We start from the raw sequence: 16,541 nt of genomic DNA, 5'->3' as shown, positions 1-16,541 counted from the left end.
AACCCCCACTAAAATCCAAGACAGAGAACAAGAAAATGGCAAAGCCCTCCTCCCATACATAAAAGGCACCACAGACAGAATCAGCAAGATCCTCCACAAACACAACATCAAGACAGCATTCTGCATAAACAGAAAAATATCCACCATCCTAAGAAACCCCAAACACAAAACTGAGTTAGAAAATCAAGGAGTATATGAAATCCCATGCACCACTTGTCCCACCACATACATCGGACAAACCAACAGAAGAATAAGTGCACGCATTGAAGAACATAAGAACTCAGTCAAAAAAGAGGAACCAACTTCTTCTCTGGTTCAACACCTTAAAGCCACAGGACATGAAATTGACTTTAAAAAGACCAGAACTATTGCCAAAACTGAACACTTTAATAACAGAATAATCAGAGAAGCCATCGAGATAGAAAAACGCCCACACAGCATGAACAAACGAGATGATACCTCCCGCCTACCAGCCATTTCGAAACCCGCCCTTATTGACAAATGAGTCCCTAACACAAAGAATAACACCAGACCCACACTCACGAAAACTACACAGGATGTCACCACCACACATCCTCGCAAAAAGCAAACCCAAACCCACACCGATGATGAAGCACGACCACAAACCAGAAGCCAGACCACTGCTGCATCATTAGCCACTTTAAACCCCTCCAATCCATACATGAAGCAAACTGACACCCACCATGAAGATGAGGCATGACCACAAACGCAAAACCAAACAATAGCAAGGCAGCCCACCATCTTAAATCCCCTGCAACTCAGACTAACCTGAGCACCACAAAGCCCCCACCCAAACAGAACACTCCCCCATCCAATCAGAGTACAGCCAACCCCCCATCCAATCAGAGCACAGCCAAGCTCCTAACCAATCAGAACACACCTCCACCCTATCAGAACACAGTCAAGCTCTCACCCAGTCAGTTCATACCCCCACTGGCAGTTAAAAGGGAGAAACAACTATGATCACACATTGCTCCTAGAAGCACGAACCCGAAAACACCAGCCTGAAGATGATGAATGAGACTTCGTCAAGAAGTCCTGAGCCTTTTAGCTGTTTCCCCAACATAATTGCAGGGGAAGTTCCTGCAATTAATTCTATAGACTATGGAAGACTGTTCACTGTTGGGGAGCGGCTCTTGGGACGTATAATCTGGGTTCTTAGGGTCTGCTCTGGTCTATGGGCAATGCTCACATTGTGTGGGGCCAGCAGCTGAGCCATGGCTTTGGAAACACCACAGATGTAATGTAAAGCTATCCATGTGGCTGGTGTCATCTTTGCTCCGGAGAGTTGGGCCCTGTGGGGTTGACATGGTCTGCTGTAACGTCTCACAAATTCTGTGGGGTAGCCATTGAGCCTAAAAGTATGATATAGATGTTTTCTCTCTTCAGTTTTGGCTCTCCCTGTGCTGCAAGGCACACTTTCCTTTTTGAATGTACTAGTTAGTCGGCACTCCAACTGCACATTGTGTACATCTGTCTATCGTAAACCCACTCATATGGATAGAATGCTGCACTACAGGAGTAATCATCCTGTAGCACACAAAATTAGTTGTGTTAGGACTTTATTTAAATGAATCAACTCCCATTGCAGCACGGGGAGAGCCAAAATCTATATTGTACTTTTAGGCTCAATGGCTACCCCACAGAATTTATATTTATATAAAACACTGTCCAGTTGAATACATAGCAGAAAAAGGAAGCTTCAGAGTTCACAAGGTTGATGCTATATGGAACAAAACTGTGGCTGAATTTGGATGTTCTGCTTTGGACATCAGAAGGTAACAAGGAAAACAAGTCACAAAGAGGATGTGTGGCATCCCAGACAATCCTGTGGACCTTGCTCTAGCATTGCTTATATACTATGTCCTGGATAGAAGGAAGTGAACTACCAATGATCTTTTCTGCCCTCCTCACCACCGCCTTCCTGTTTGAGGTAGTAATGCTTCCAAACCAGATTGTAATGCAATTGACAGAATGCTCTCAGTTGTCCCTCTGTATAAAGTGGCAAGGACAGGGGAAGGAAGATATACTATTCTCCTGCAATGCAGAAATGCAGGCACTACTGTGCCCGCTTCACTAGTGTCTCACTGTTGAATGACCAAGCTAGCCTACTCGTTAGCTGCACACCCAGAAACTTGATAGAAATAGGTGCAATTCTAATGTAGCTTCATTCTGCTTCTCTTTAGACATGCTGCCCTATGGTTCCCAAAGTTTTTATGCTTGTTAAGACTTATGGGAGATGTCTATGAAACGAATCTTTTTAAAAATATGAATGAGGAACTCTATTGATTAAAGATCATAATATCTATAATATGTAAAGTGATCTCCAGTTCAAGAAGTAAACCAGTGATTCAACCGACATAATCATGATAAAGTTCACTGTATTCTATGTATCCTATTCATTGTCTTTTATATGATCTGTACAATTAATAAAAATCAGAGTTACTTGCATTTGGTGAAAATTACCAATTGAATCTAGCAGCAATGAAAAAAAAAACCCATGAATCACCTGTTAAAACAAATAATCTAAATTTGCTTAGATCCCTCATTTTAAGATTACAGAGAATATGGAAATTCACTTTTGTTTCTTTCCTTTCCCAGGACAGAAAAGCATCCAGCGTACTTGGACTGCTTTGGAAGAAGATGAGAAGGGTTAGTGCTTGAATGGGAGATCAATGGGAAATTTAAAAAGAAATCTTAAAATAAAGTAATGGTAAATCAGCAAATCACTTCTACAGTGTTAGCAAAAGAATACCCAACACCTCTAAGCATATATCTGTTAATAAAAAAAAAAACAGAATTTTGAGTATGGACATGGAGGGAAGAAAGGATACTATCTGGGTATAATTAATTGCCTTCTTAACCAAATTTGTTATCATCTCTCTAGGCATATTAAGAAAGACAAAAAAAACCTTGGGTGTAAATAATATTCAAATGAAGTATTTAATTGAATCATTGAATTGCCTTCCTCTTTTATAGATCTCACCTGTAAGAATGAGGAAAAAGGAGGAAGAGCTCAGCCATCTACAAGACACAGCTGGTCCCTCCTGGTATCTGATTTCCAGCTGTCAGCAGCTTACCTGAAATGATTATATAGGAAGCCAAGCTTATCAACTCCAGCTTCCTATTTCTGGCAATTATAGCAACATAGATATCTAATCTTCTTTGCTTACAGAATGCAGCAGGAAGAAAAAGAAACTACTTTTGATATTTAATGCTACCCCACTCCATTCTATAGCACATAAAAAAGGACAAAGTAATATTATTTTCATGGGTTCTTTAATGTTTCTATAGCAAATTATTGCAAACTGTAAAATGAATTAAATATTATCTAAAATAATACCAAAACAATATATATATATATATATATATATATATATATATATATATATATATATATATATCCTTTAGAAATCATGCCTGTGTCCCAATGAGTTGAGAATAGCCCAATAACCATATATTTCAACCTGTATATGGTTCCTCTTAGCCAACAAACCCATTATCTCACACATGGCTATGTTCAACTTGAATTGTTATATATTGTGCCAATTTTCTCTTTTGCATATTTTGAAAAACTGTTTACTACAGACTGAAAGTGGGGACTTCTGAGTATCATAAGTATCGGAGTATCTACTGTTATGATACTCAGAAGTTACTATGCTTCCTAGAAGATATTCTCTAGGAGTCCATTTTAAAGAAGTAATTGAGTTTGATTAGAACACAATTCTGTTATTTGTGTGTGGAAGGATTTTCACCCCATATATATCACTTTCTCTTGGTTAATTTCAATTCTGTTTTGTTTGGCCACTGAATGTTATGATATATTAGATTCATAAAATATATGAGTTGGAAGAAATCTTATTGGTCATCCATCTGAACCCTCAATTCAACACATGAATCCACAAAATCATTTCAGACAAATGGCCAACAGCCCTTGTTTAAAAACCCCCAGTGAAGAGCAGACCAATACTATTCTAAGATGATACTATCTTCTAGACCAGCGGTTCTCAACCTTTTTATACGGCGACCCCCGGTCATATGGACGCGCCGCGCATGTGCAGCGGTGCCTCCATGCACAGCGCGCATGCGCGGCGGCGCCCCCTGAGGGGGAAAAATGGTGGATCGCGTTGTTTGGCGACCCCCGTAAAATGATCGTTCGACCCCAAATGGGGTTGCGACCCATAGGTTGAGAACCGCTGTTCTAGAAAGATACTGAAAACCACTAGGACAGGTGACTTGATCAAGATTTTTAAAAAGCTAGTTTGAGAAAACCAGTGGCCTATAGAGTGATCATCCAACTACCTATGGGAAGCCCATAAACAACATGAACATCCATACACAAACATAGTAGGAAATACACAGAGTTTTTGATTGGTGGAGCTTTATAAATTTTGTGGTAAAGTAGTAAGTTGGACAAACATTGTATTTTGGGATCTGCTGTGTGGCTGAAACGAATGTCTTATCTTGCAGTCCTAGACCGTTTAGGCCACATCCTGTTTTCCTCTTTGCATAGGGGCCTGTTTCTCTTTATAGCTCTATGCCAACATTTAACTGTCTGGTATTTTTTCCAGGATGCTTGAAATGCAGAATTAAGAATGTTTAGAATATAACCATATATGGGCAACCCAGAGGGGTCAGGAAATGCTTACGTTGTATGAACTATATATGTGATTGCTGAACATTTCTCAGGGTTCAGACATTTTGCCTCGTTAAGCTCTCTGAACCTGCACAATAAATCTTTCCTTCCTCAAAGAGCTGGCTCAAGTCTCTTATTTCTACAACAGTTTGCTGGCGACCATGAAGGGACTTTGAGTGAGGCGATGTTTTGCTGAGGGCGGCTTGACCCCTCGGATCCAACAAGAAGCCACTCCTGAAATATTCTCCAGGCGCCATGGGGGAGTATTCCTCTGGGAGACAACTGTGGCTCCTCTGCAGATACGATGGTGCTGACAGCCAGTCCAAGAACCCTTAGGGAAAGGAAAGGAAGTCTGAACCAACTCTGGGCCAGGAAGAGTGTGAAGATGCCGCAGGCGAGTATATGTTAAACTTGTAAAGTACCTATCTTGTTTGAAGATAGAAGAGGGGGACTGATCACCCTCCTGGACTCAGGATGTTGTTCCTAAAGCAGTCCATGTTAGGTTGTGCGGGTGGTTAAGCCACTGCAATTCCTATAGGTGACCGTTGGAACGTCCGGCACCATAGGTCAATGGTAGTTAGTTAGGATGGGGGGGCAAGGAAGTGTTCCTAGTACACCATTGAAATGTATGTTAAAAGGGTTTGATGAGTATTTTAATTACACCCAGTATAAGGTCCCATATCCAAAGGTTACAAAGGAAAGACTGAGTTTTCTATGTGAGGAACAGTGGCCTCATATGGATGTTGGATGGCCCCTGGAAGGTACATTTAAAATCGATGATTTAACCTCCTTGATAGCAGCTAATGAGGAGAAATATCCTAATCAGTTTCAATACATAGATCAGTGGGGGGGACGCAGTGGCTGAAAAGGCAGATGATTTATTGCAATGTCAAGCAGAGATGGTTCGCTTGTGTGTGGCTAGACCTAAGGGTAAAAAGTTACAGGTTGTTTCCAAACGTTTTAAGGATGTAAAAGTTGTGGAAACTAAGGTGTCAGATGCTAAAAAGGAAATATTGGTAGAAGTAGAGGAGGAAGTCCTCAGACTCCCTCCATATGTGCCATGTTTGCCCCGCTTCCTCAAATGCCAGTGGTGGCAGCGGCAGTGCTGGATAGTGCCCAACCCATAGTGAGACAGAAACAAAGGAAGGGGGTGTGGTTGGCTCCTAAGGAAGAAGGTGGTTTAGCGGGGGAAGGACTTCTCACAGAGGAAAGTAGCGAGGCAGGAGAGGAAGAACAGGAGGAGACTGGATTGGACATGACATTGGGGTAGTGACGAGATCAGCTGCAGCTAGAGCAGAGGCTGCTAAACGCGATCTTATAGCACATCTGAGACAGGTGGATCAGCAGGTAGCAGACCAGCAAGGAGGAGTGGAAATCAAATCCATGTTTCAATATGTTCCTTTCACCACCATGGATTTATTAAATTGGAAGCAGCATTATGGCCCTCTCTCCCTGAAACCGACAGAGATGGCAGACTTATTTCAGACTATTATGCAAACCCACAACCCAACATAGCAGGATATACAGCAGTTGCTGAATACATTATTAACTCCAGAGGAAAAGGAGAAATGGAAGTCTGCAGTTAGAAAGTGCCTGATGGAGAGACTTCTTGCAGTGCAGGATATTCAGGCTGAGCTGCTTACTCGAGCACCGGAGAAGGTTCCAGAGTGGAGTGTTAGGGATGATGTGCATATGACATCATTGAAGGAATACCAGAATTTAGTGGTGGAAGCTCTTCGTAAAGCAGGAAAGCCCCCGGTGAATATGTCTAAGCCCTCCTTGGTGATTGTGGGAGCAAATGAGAGTCCAGAAGGTTTCCTTCAGAGACTGACCGAGGCATATGAACTTTATACTCAGATAGATCCCAGACATGCTGATAATGTACGAATGTTGAATGAGAGATTTATTGCACAGAGCTATAATGATATTAGGAAAAAGTTGCAGAGGCTTGAAGGGGCCTGAATTACTGAATTACTGGAGGTAGCAAGGAAAGTGTTTACTAATAAGGATAAAGTGGAAAAGAAAGAGAGAGATGCTAGAATGTATAAGAAGACAGAAATGTTGGCAGTAACATTGCAGAGAGGAACCATGCTTGGGCCAAATCAATGTGTTAATTGTAAGGAAGAAGGTCACTGGCAGAGGTAATGTCCCAAGAGAATAATGAGAGGACGGGGCTGGAGAGGAAGGTCAGGAATGGGATGTGGTGGCTTTGGAAGAGGGGCAGTAACCCGATTTCCCTTCAGGGGAAGAGGAATGAGGGGAAACCAAGGAGATAGAGGACATATGGAAAGAGATAGAGAAATAGAAGGAATTGGATTGGCAGGAACAGGATGGACAGATTGACGGGGACCAGGCTTGGAAGAGCCCCCCCCCCCCGAGCCGTTGGTAACTATGAGTATAGGGGGTCAAATGACAACATTTTTAGTGGACACAGGAGCAGAGAGATCAGTTGTGACTAACCAAATTGCTACACCGGCACCCCATCAGATACAAGTTCAAGGGGTGTTGGGACAGGCTTTGGGACGACAAGTCCTCAAACCACTAACCTGTGTGTTTAAGGGATCTGAGATACAACATGAGTTTTTATACATTTCTGAATGTCCAGTTCCTTTGCTGGGCAGGGATCTGCTTAGCAAATTAGGTGCCACTATCTCTTTTGATGAAGGACAACAAAGGATCCAAATAAAACATCAACCTGAGACAATGTGGAGGCTTATGGTGGCTAGATCAGCAGGGACAGAGCTACAGGAAGAGAAGTGGCAGGAGTTTGAAGTGCCAGGGTTATGGGCAGAAGATAATCCTCCAGGCTTTGCAGCCCATCACCCACCAGTGATTGTAGAAGTAAAACCCTTGGCAACACCAGTGCATATTCGCCAAAGGTCTTGCTCTAATGAAGCTATAGCTGCAATATATGAAAGCATTCAAAAATATCTGAAGGCAGGAATTTTAGTTCCTATCCAGTCACCTTGGAATACACCCATCTTGCCCATAAAGAAGCCAGATGGATCATATGGGCCAATCCAGGATTTGAGGATCATCAATTCAATGACTGTAACAATTCACCCAGTTGTGCCCAACCCATATACTTTATTAAGTTTGATCCCTCCAAGGGCTGTGTGGTTCTCAGTAGTGGATCTAAAGGATGCATTCTTTACGATCCCTGTTCATAAGGTTAGCCAACCATTATTTGCTTTTGAATGGGAGAATCCAAGAACAGGGCAAAAGATGCAATACACTTGGACAAGGCTGCCTCAAGGATTTAAGAATTCACCCACTCTGTTTGGGAGTGCAATAGGAAAAGATTTACAGCATTTTGTGCCCCGACAAAGGGGGGATACTATTTTGCAGTATGTTGATGATGTGTTGGTGACAGGTAGGACAGAGGATACATGTTGGGAGAATACGGAGAGTCTTTTACACTTACTATTGAAATGTGGTTATAGAGTATCTAGGAAAAAGGCACAATTGGTGAAGCAGAAGGTGAGATACTTAGGGTATGACATTGAACAAGGACATAGAGCCCTAGGATGGGAAAGGAAATAAGCAGTATTGTCAATTGCTGAACCTGTAAATAGAAGACAATTGAGAGGTTTTCTGGGTTTGGCTGATTTTGTCAAATATGGATACCAAATTATGCCTTGTTGGCAGCTCCTCTTTATGCTGCTACTAAAGGGGGTGAGTGTGAACCTTTCTGTTGGGAAGAGGAACAAAGAAAAGCTTTCAAAGATGTAAAATTAGCTCTTACATCTGCTCCGGCATTAGCATTACCAAATCTGGATAAAACTTTCAATTTGTATGTAGATACTAAAAGGAATGTTGCTTTGGGAGTGCTGACACAGCAATTGGGACAGTGGCAACAGCCAGTGGCATATCTATCCAAGCAATTGGATGGTGTGGCATGGCGGTGTCCCCATTGTTTGAAGGTTCTTGCTGCTATAGCAGTCCTTTTACAAGACTGTAATAAATTGACCTTCTCATGTCCTATCAGTGTTCACACTCCTCATGCAGTTCAATCTATATTGGATAATAAGCGGCATTTGTGGATAAGCAGTCAAAGGCTTTTCAAATACCAGGCAATGATGATTGAAAACCCTCAGGTAAGATTGGTGGTCTCTAATCGATTAAACCCGATTGACTCTGCTGCCAATAGAAGTTGAGTTGGAACATGATTGTTTGCAAGTACTGGAAAGTTTTTATTCTAATAGACCGGATTTGTCTGATATCCCTCTGTTGGATGCCAAACTCAATTGGTATACAGATGAGTCTAGTTATATGTATGAGGGAAAAAGAGTTTCTGGATATGCCATAGTGGATGATGAAAAAGTGGTGGAAAGTGGTCCCATGGGAGCGGGACATAGTGCACAAGTGGCAGAGTTGTGGGCACTTATTAGAGCATTGGAAAGAGCAGAAGGGGAAACTTTAAATGTCTGGACAGAAAATAAATATGCTTTTTTAACACTGCATGCACATGGGGCTGTATATAAGGAACTAGGGTTTAGAGATTCAGCAAGTAAATACATTCAACATGGACACCTAATACAGCGCCTCATTGATGCAGTTCAAAAAACGGCTAAGGTTTTGGTTATGCATTGTAAAGGGCATCAAAGGGGTGCTGACAAGGTGGCACAAGGTAACCGGAAAGCAGATTTGGAAGCTAGAAGAGTAGCAAAAGAGACGGGACCAACACCAGATTTAGCAATATATGTTGCAATGGATGTGGGAGTTCTTCCTACTGTTATAAAACCTACATATTCTAAGCAAGAGTGTGTAAAGGCAGTTAATGACCTTAAAATGACTGTAAAAGATGGGTGGTATTTGTTACCTGATAAACGAATTTTTGTCCCGCAGTCTTCAGCTTGGGCTTTGATTCAGGCATCTCATGATGCTACTCATATGGGCAAAACAGGGTTGGAAGAGGCATTAGGAAGGGACTACTTTATTAATGGATTAGTTGGAATGTCAGCCCGAATTGTTTCTCAGTGTCAAATTTGTGCAAGAATTAACCCTCAACAGCGGCCTCTTTTGCCACCAGGGACTATACCTACTTCATACTTTCCCATGGACTCTGTGATGGTTGATTTTACAGACATACCTAGATGTGGACTATACAAAGCTTTGTTAGTCTTTGTGGATTGATGGCCAGAGGCTTTTCCTACCAAAACTAAACAAGCTAGGGAAGTGGCTAGATTGTTATTAAAGGAGTTAGAACCTCAGTTTGGAAGTCCCTCCTTTATTTCATCTGACAATGGCCCTGAGTTTGTTCATCAAGTTAACCAAGCGGTGGCTCAGTCAGTAGGGTCTAAATGGAGATTTCACAGTGCCTTCCATCCCCAGTCAGGTGCTAATGTTGAACGCATGAATCATACTCTGAAAGAGAAAATTATTAAAATATGTGCTGAGAGTCATTTGAAGTGGCCTGATGCTTTGCCCTTGGCATTATATGCTGTAAGGCAATATAAGCTATCCCCATATGAATTGATGTTTGGACAACTGCCTACATTATTGAAAAGGAATCTTGCTGGATGGCCTGATTTGGGCCATCAAGGGGGAGTATGGGCTCTTGAAATGGTACAAGAACTCAACAAACAGGTAGAAAAGCTCAGAAATTATGTGGTTGAACAGACACCACCCAAATTGGTGACAAGGTGTCATCCTTTTAAACCAGGAGATAAGGTATGGGTTAAGCATTGGAAATGAGAACAGTTAGAGGGGCAGTGGAAAGGGCTGTATGAAGTAATAATGTCTTCTCCTCTTGCTATAAAAACTGCAGAATCCAAATCCTGGATCCATTAGACAAGGGTCAAAGCAGCAGCTGACCCCACATGGAAGGTATCCAGAGATCCAGTGGTCCCTACAAAACTTACTTTGAAACATATCTAATGTATGTGTTTTTATTTGTGTAACAGAAATTGTGTTAGTAAAAGTGATTCCTGTACAAGCCAACGGCTACTCTGCTAGAACCTTACCGGTAATAGGTTCTTCTATGCACAGTAGTGAAGACCCCTGCTGAGCCACCCCGGAAGCTGGCTTTCTACACACGGGAGACGAAAGGATGAAGAGTAATGGGTAATCATGTATGTGTTACTAATTCAGGTTTGTGGAGCAAGCCCGAGGAAGCTCCCTGTATAGTGCAATTCTATTTTATTGGAACAGGTGAATGTGATAGCAACCCGCCTCTTGGTTTCACTCCAGAATGCTGGAATGGCATCTTGCCTCATCCCTGTCAGTACCCACAGGTTTTTAATAGAATTGCTAGGGAGGCATGTCTTACTAGGCAGCCTGCTAATCCAGATGCCTGTCAATATGTAGGCTATGTCCTTAGAAAAGGCATGTGTGTTAAAGCTCCTTATAAGAAGAATCCTCCTCCTGTAACTCTGGAGTGTGGGCCTCCTTTGTTTTGGGGTTGGGAACAAGTCACCCTAGTCTCGCAGTTAAAACCTGGATGGAAGGGGACTTGTATTGTGCATGTGAATCCGGTGGAGTTTGGAACCACTATCCGGAAACCACAAAGAACGCAACCCATGAGAAAAAGGGTCAGGAGATCCAACCCAGACAAGGTTGTGCTCCATCCATTAGTGATACGAATGAAATATAATCTTTGGGTACAGTTGGCTAAGGTAGCTAATACAACAGAATTTTGCCTTTCTGAAGCATATGATATGGAGAACCTGCTTTCCACATGTTTGATACCTGTATGTGTTCCAGCCTCTGTGGTAAGAAATTACACTGGTTTACGCCAATATGTGATAAAAGATAATATAGGATATGAAACTCTATATAATTGGGGTCATATTTCTTACCACCTACTGTTTGATGCTCTTGCACTACACACTCCAATTGTAGCTGTTCCAGAAGGTTTACCGTGTGCCCACATTACAGGTTGTGAGCAATCCATTATTGAACCCCGACCTCACTGTATAAACATGGGTCAAGAAAAGTTAAATTGTACATCTTTTCAGTCTGTGTCTTTCAGTTATGCAAATATATGGTTGCCACAAGGGTGGTTTTTCACATGTGGAAGGGAAACTTTTAATTATATCCCTGCTAATCTCAGTACAGTTTATTGTTGTTTAAGCAGATTGACTACATTTCTGCCAAGTAGGTCAGTCTTTGCTGTTCCCAATAATACACGTCACAGAAGAGCAGAAACCTTGAATGAGGATTGTGACTCTTCTCACACTCTTTTAAATGAAGCAGAATATAATGCATTAGCTATTTCATTGGTGGGAGTTCCAGCACTTGCAGTTCGAGCTCATGTTAATCTAAATTCTATTGCTTGCAATTTGGCAAAAACTATAAATGCCACTTCCTCCACCTTATCGGCTATTAATCAGGAGCTTATTGAACTTCGTAAAGCCATTTTGCAAAATCAAGCAGTCATTGACTATCTCTTACTCTGCCAGCATTTAGGCTGTGACTCATTTGAAGGAACGTGTTGCTTTAACTTAACAGATCAATCAACAAATGTAAAGCAACAAATCAATGTCCTTCATAACCTGGCTTCAGACCTACAGATTGATTCTCTGGGAAATTGGTGGAGTAATTTATGGTCCTGGCTTCCAATGGGTTTAATTGGCACTATTATTCAATATATTATTATCTTTATTTGCTGTGTTTATCAGTGGGTGTTGCCTTATACAATGTCTTTTTTCATTAATGAATAATATATCTCTACCAAAGAGAATGTTGGTATTAGCTGAGCGAAAGGCAACTGCCCAAGTTATGGCTTTATGGGAATATCATAAATTGAACACAGCAGATCCAGGTATCACTGATTGAGACTCATCATCACAAGTTGAGATAAGTCTCAAAAGGGGGGAATAAAGTAGTATTTTGGGATCTGCTGTGTGGCTAAAAAGAATGTCTTATCTTGTAGTCCTAGACCGTTCAGGCCACATCCTGTTTTCCTCTTTGCATAGGGGCCTGTTCCTCTTTATAGCTCTATGCCAACATTTAACTGTCTGGTATTTTTTCCAGGATGCTTGAAATGCAGAATTAAGAATGTTTAGAATATAACCATATATGGGACCCAGAGGGGCCAGGAAATGCTTACGTTGTATGAACTATATATGTGATTGCTGAACATTTCTCAGGGTTCAGACATTTGCCTCGTTAAGCTCTCTGAACCTGCGCAATAGATCTTTCCTTCCTCAAAGAGCTGGCTCAAGTCTCTTATTTCTACAACAGTGGAATACATAAATAAATAAGGAAAACATATGAAGCAGATGGACAAAGTTTTTAGTTCCAAAAATATTAACAGAATAGCAAAAAATTCTTCTATGATAAGCTATATAAATAATCATTTTAGATTTTATAAAAAATATACAAATCCTTTAAACACAATCTACATTTTTGTTTGATTTCTACAAGTATTATTTAATTTAAATTAAGAAAAAAATCCCATATGTTTCAATTGCTATAAGAGTCACAGTGCTATAATTAGTTATTGCTATGCAATTGGACTGCAAATAAGTCCATATTAATATAAATGGCATGGAATTTAAAAAAGTCCTTTAATATTGTTTTATTGATAGGTATGTTTAAAAAGTTCCTGACCTGCCCCTAAAACTATTTATTGAGGTTAATTTTATAAAGCTATCAAATTTCTAATGACACTGGGCAACTTACAAGCTAAAAACATGAGCTAAATGTTATAAAACAGATAAAAGAAGGCAATATCTAGGAAACAATTATATCTTAATAAATAACACAATCACACTCAGGGGACACAATACACTACGTAACCCAGGTCTGTGGAAGAGAAGGAATATTTCCTAGGTCCCATATGATGATACTGTTTTAAAAATTGTACATTGAGATGCCCGCTTTGATCTAAGGCAGTGGTAGCAAACCTGTGGCATGGGTGCCAGAGGTGGCACTTGGAGCCCTCTCTGTGGGCACATACCATTTCCCAGCCCCACCTCCTCCCACGGCTCCCTCCTCACCAGCACGGCCCACACAAAGCAGTGCAGCCAAGGACATGGTAGCCGGACAGCGGGGACAAGACTCCACTCTTGCGCCCCATTGCATGCAGATGATGCTGCAGGGCACAGGCAGAGGGCATGGCCGACATGCTGTGGGCTACCTGGGTGATCTGTGGCGGGCCGTGGAGGTGGTGGGTAGCCCAGTGGGCAGGGCGGAGCGGAGACAGGGCAGTTTTTGGGTACTCAGCCTCTAAAAGGTTCGCCATTACTGATCTAAGGCAAGACTTTTCAACCAGTGGTATGGGTACCATCTGTGGTACATTGGCACCTGGCAGGTGGTACACGACCATCCTAGAAAAGTGGTAGTGCGGGAGGGGAATGAGCTGAACCAGTGGCAGCACCACACAAGCCTGAGTAAGAGATGGCTGGAGCTGCAGGATTGTCAGGGCTCAGTGGAAGCGCCAGGATCAGCGCTTCTTCGGGACTGTTAGGGATCAGCAGAAGCACCAGGATCAGCACCGGGCTCCAACTGGAGCTCGACGCTGATCCTGGCTCTTCTGCTGAGCCCAGAAGAAGCGCCGATCACCTGGAATGTTGCAGCATCTCCAAGGTCTTGTGATTTACATTCAGATGCTTGGCAATTGATTCATATTTATGATGGTCACAGTGTCCCAGGATCATGTGAATTGACCAAAACCTGCTGCAACCACCCAGCAGATGGGGGAAATAAAAACCAAACACCCCCACCCTACCCTTACTGCCAATCCTCAACAGAAATGCTCATAACAATGAAAACCTCAGACAGGAGGAAGAGCACCACTGGGCGGGCAGGCAGGTGTCTTGCTTGGCTGTGGCTTGGGGGCACTTTTTTCAGTGCCACTGTAACTTCAAACAGTCACTAAGCGAACTGTTGTAAGTACATCATCACTTTTTTCCTTGTTTTTTGGTCATCAAGTTTTTGAAACCTTGCTAGGCGACTGGTGGTACTCGGATATTGCCATATCCTAAAAGTGGTACAATGGGTGAAAAGGATAATACCTTGAAAGACTTTGTAGCAATAATCTGCATTTTGAATTGCATTTGAAAGCTTACTATTACTGTGCAACACAGGGGTTACATGTGTCTACTGAGCCACTCTCAATTGCTTTTTTATAACATTTTATTAATTTTCCCATTTTACAATTAAGTATTTAAAAGGCAACATGGTGACTGGGTTAATCAATAGTTCAATAACATACATATGTCTTTGTTATAAATCTCAAGTTACAACATCAGATATTTCCTCTCTTTTTGTCTTAATATCTACTATCTCATATTAGGCTAATACAGTTCTTTTTATTATCAACTAAATAAAAACATCTTTGTTACATTTATCAATAATTTTTAGCTTATACATATCTTAATTGTGTTTGCATTCAATCCTTATATAAAATCAATGTCTTGTTATTGCTTTTTTCCCAAGCTTTAATTTCCCATCAACATTCAAATTAACATTTGTTATTTATGATTTCCAAGCATTTTATATTTAGGTGACCAAAGTTTTCCTTTTCTGAACTTCTTCCTTTTTCCCTTTTCATAACAAAGTCTAATATTCTAAATATACAGCTTATCTATTTAAATATAGTCTTGTTCTGTTTTCTAAAAGTTATCTATTTTTCACCATATTAAACCATCTAATTAATAATACAGTATCCCCTCTAATAAGTCAAAAACCATTGTATGTTTTGTCTGGGTTAACCTATAAATCAGTAATATACATAAATGTTTTAGATTAGATCTAATTTTGGGAAGCTCAAATATTCCGTCTCTTTTTCTAGTAATGTCTGTTATCTCATATTGGGCAAACGGAATTCTTATTTTCAACCGAGTAAAAAAAATCCTTGTTACATTTATCAATACTTTTTAGCCTATACATAAACTTTAATTTCCCATCAATATTAAAAAAGGGAAAAAACACACTGTTATTTATGATTTCCAAATATTTTATGGTAGGTGACCAAAGTTTCCCTTATCTCAGCTTCTCTCTTTTTCCCTTTTCATACCAAAGTCTAATAGTCTTGTTACACATCTTACCTATTCAATTATAATGTTACTTTATTTTCTAAAAATTATCTATTTTCCACCATATTCAACCCTCTAGTTAGTAATATAATATCCCCTCTAATAAATCAAAGCCATTATTTTCTTCAGCCTTACTCTGGCTTTCTTCCTTTGCCAACTAACCTTCCATATCAGCGCCTTTGAATCATCAAATAGTTCTTCCTCTATTATTATATATATTATTTAGAATAAGAAAGACCATTTGGTTGAAGTTTTTTTTTTTTGGAAGAACAAGCCCATTTATATTCATTAGATCATCTCCCTATTACTCCAATTTCCCACAATTGTCCTGATAGGTTTATCTTCCATTCAATCTGTTCTTCCTTTTCCTCAAATTTTTTCTGATGTTTGTAAAAAGTTTTTTCCAGTTTCAGTGTTGTCACTCCCTTTTCTGATTTTTCCATTGGCTGGGTCTGTTGGTCAATTGGGTCCTCTGTCTTGGTGTTTTGTTGTTCCAATTTTCCTGTTATTTTCTGTATTGTTAGTTCTTTGGTTGTAGTCAAGATCTGGGTTTGTATATTTAAGCTGGCATCTTGTTCCTTTATGTTGCTTCTTATTTTCTTACAAGCTGAAAGGATGGTTTTGTGTATTGATTTCAACATGGAAAGAATTTTTTCCTGATTTTCATCCATATTCTCTTGATAGTATGTTAAGTTGAAGACTTTAGAATCAAACGTTAAAAATTGTTTTTTGTCTTTTGTAGCTGGGTATGGGACATATATTTCATGTGTTATAGGTGGTCTTTATAGTAGAAATTGTTTGTCAAGTAACAGTTTATAGTCCAAGGTGTTCCATCATCTCATATAATAACATGTAAATCTTCTCATGTAAAGAAATAGGAAAGCATTTCCCCAAGTATA

General features: G+C 40.5%; 1 pseudogene; it reads left to right on the top strand.

The window, feature by feature from the left end:
- The first annotated feature begins 7,048 nt into the window (after positions 1 to 7,048).
- LOC120307950 lies at positions 7,049 to 9,793 on the top strand (annotated as a pseudogene).
- Positions 9,794 to 16,541: the final 6,748 nt, after the last annotated feature.

This window comes from Crotalus tigris, unplaced genomic scaffold (assembly GCF_016545835.1).
Source record: "Crotalus tigris isolate CLP2741 ecotype Arizona unplaced genomic scaffold, ASM1654583v1 scf7180000017836.1595184, whole genome shotgun sequence".
Classification (NCBI taxonomy): domain Eukaryota; kingdom Metazoa; phylum Chordata; class Lepidosauria; order Squamata; family Viperidae; genus Crotalus; species Crotalus tigris.
The sequence above is the reverse complement of the archived record's forward strand: the minus strand, read 5'-3'. Positions and strand labels throughout refer to the sequence as shown.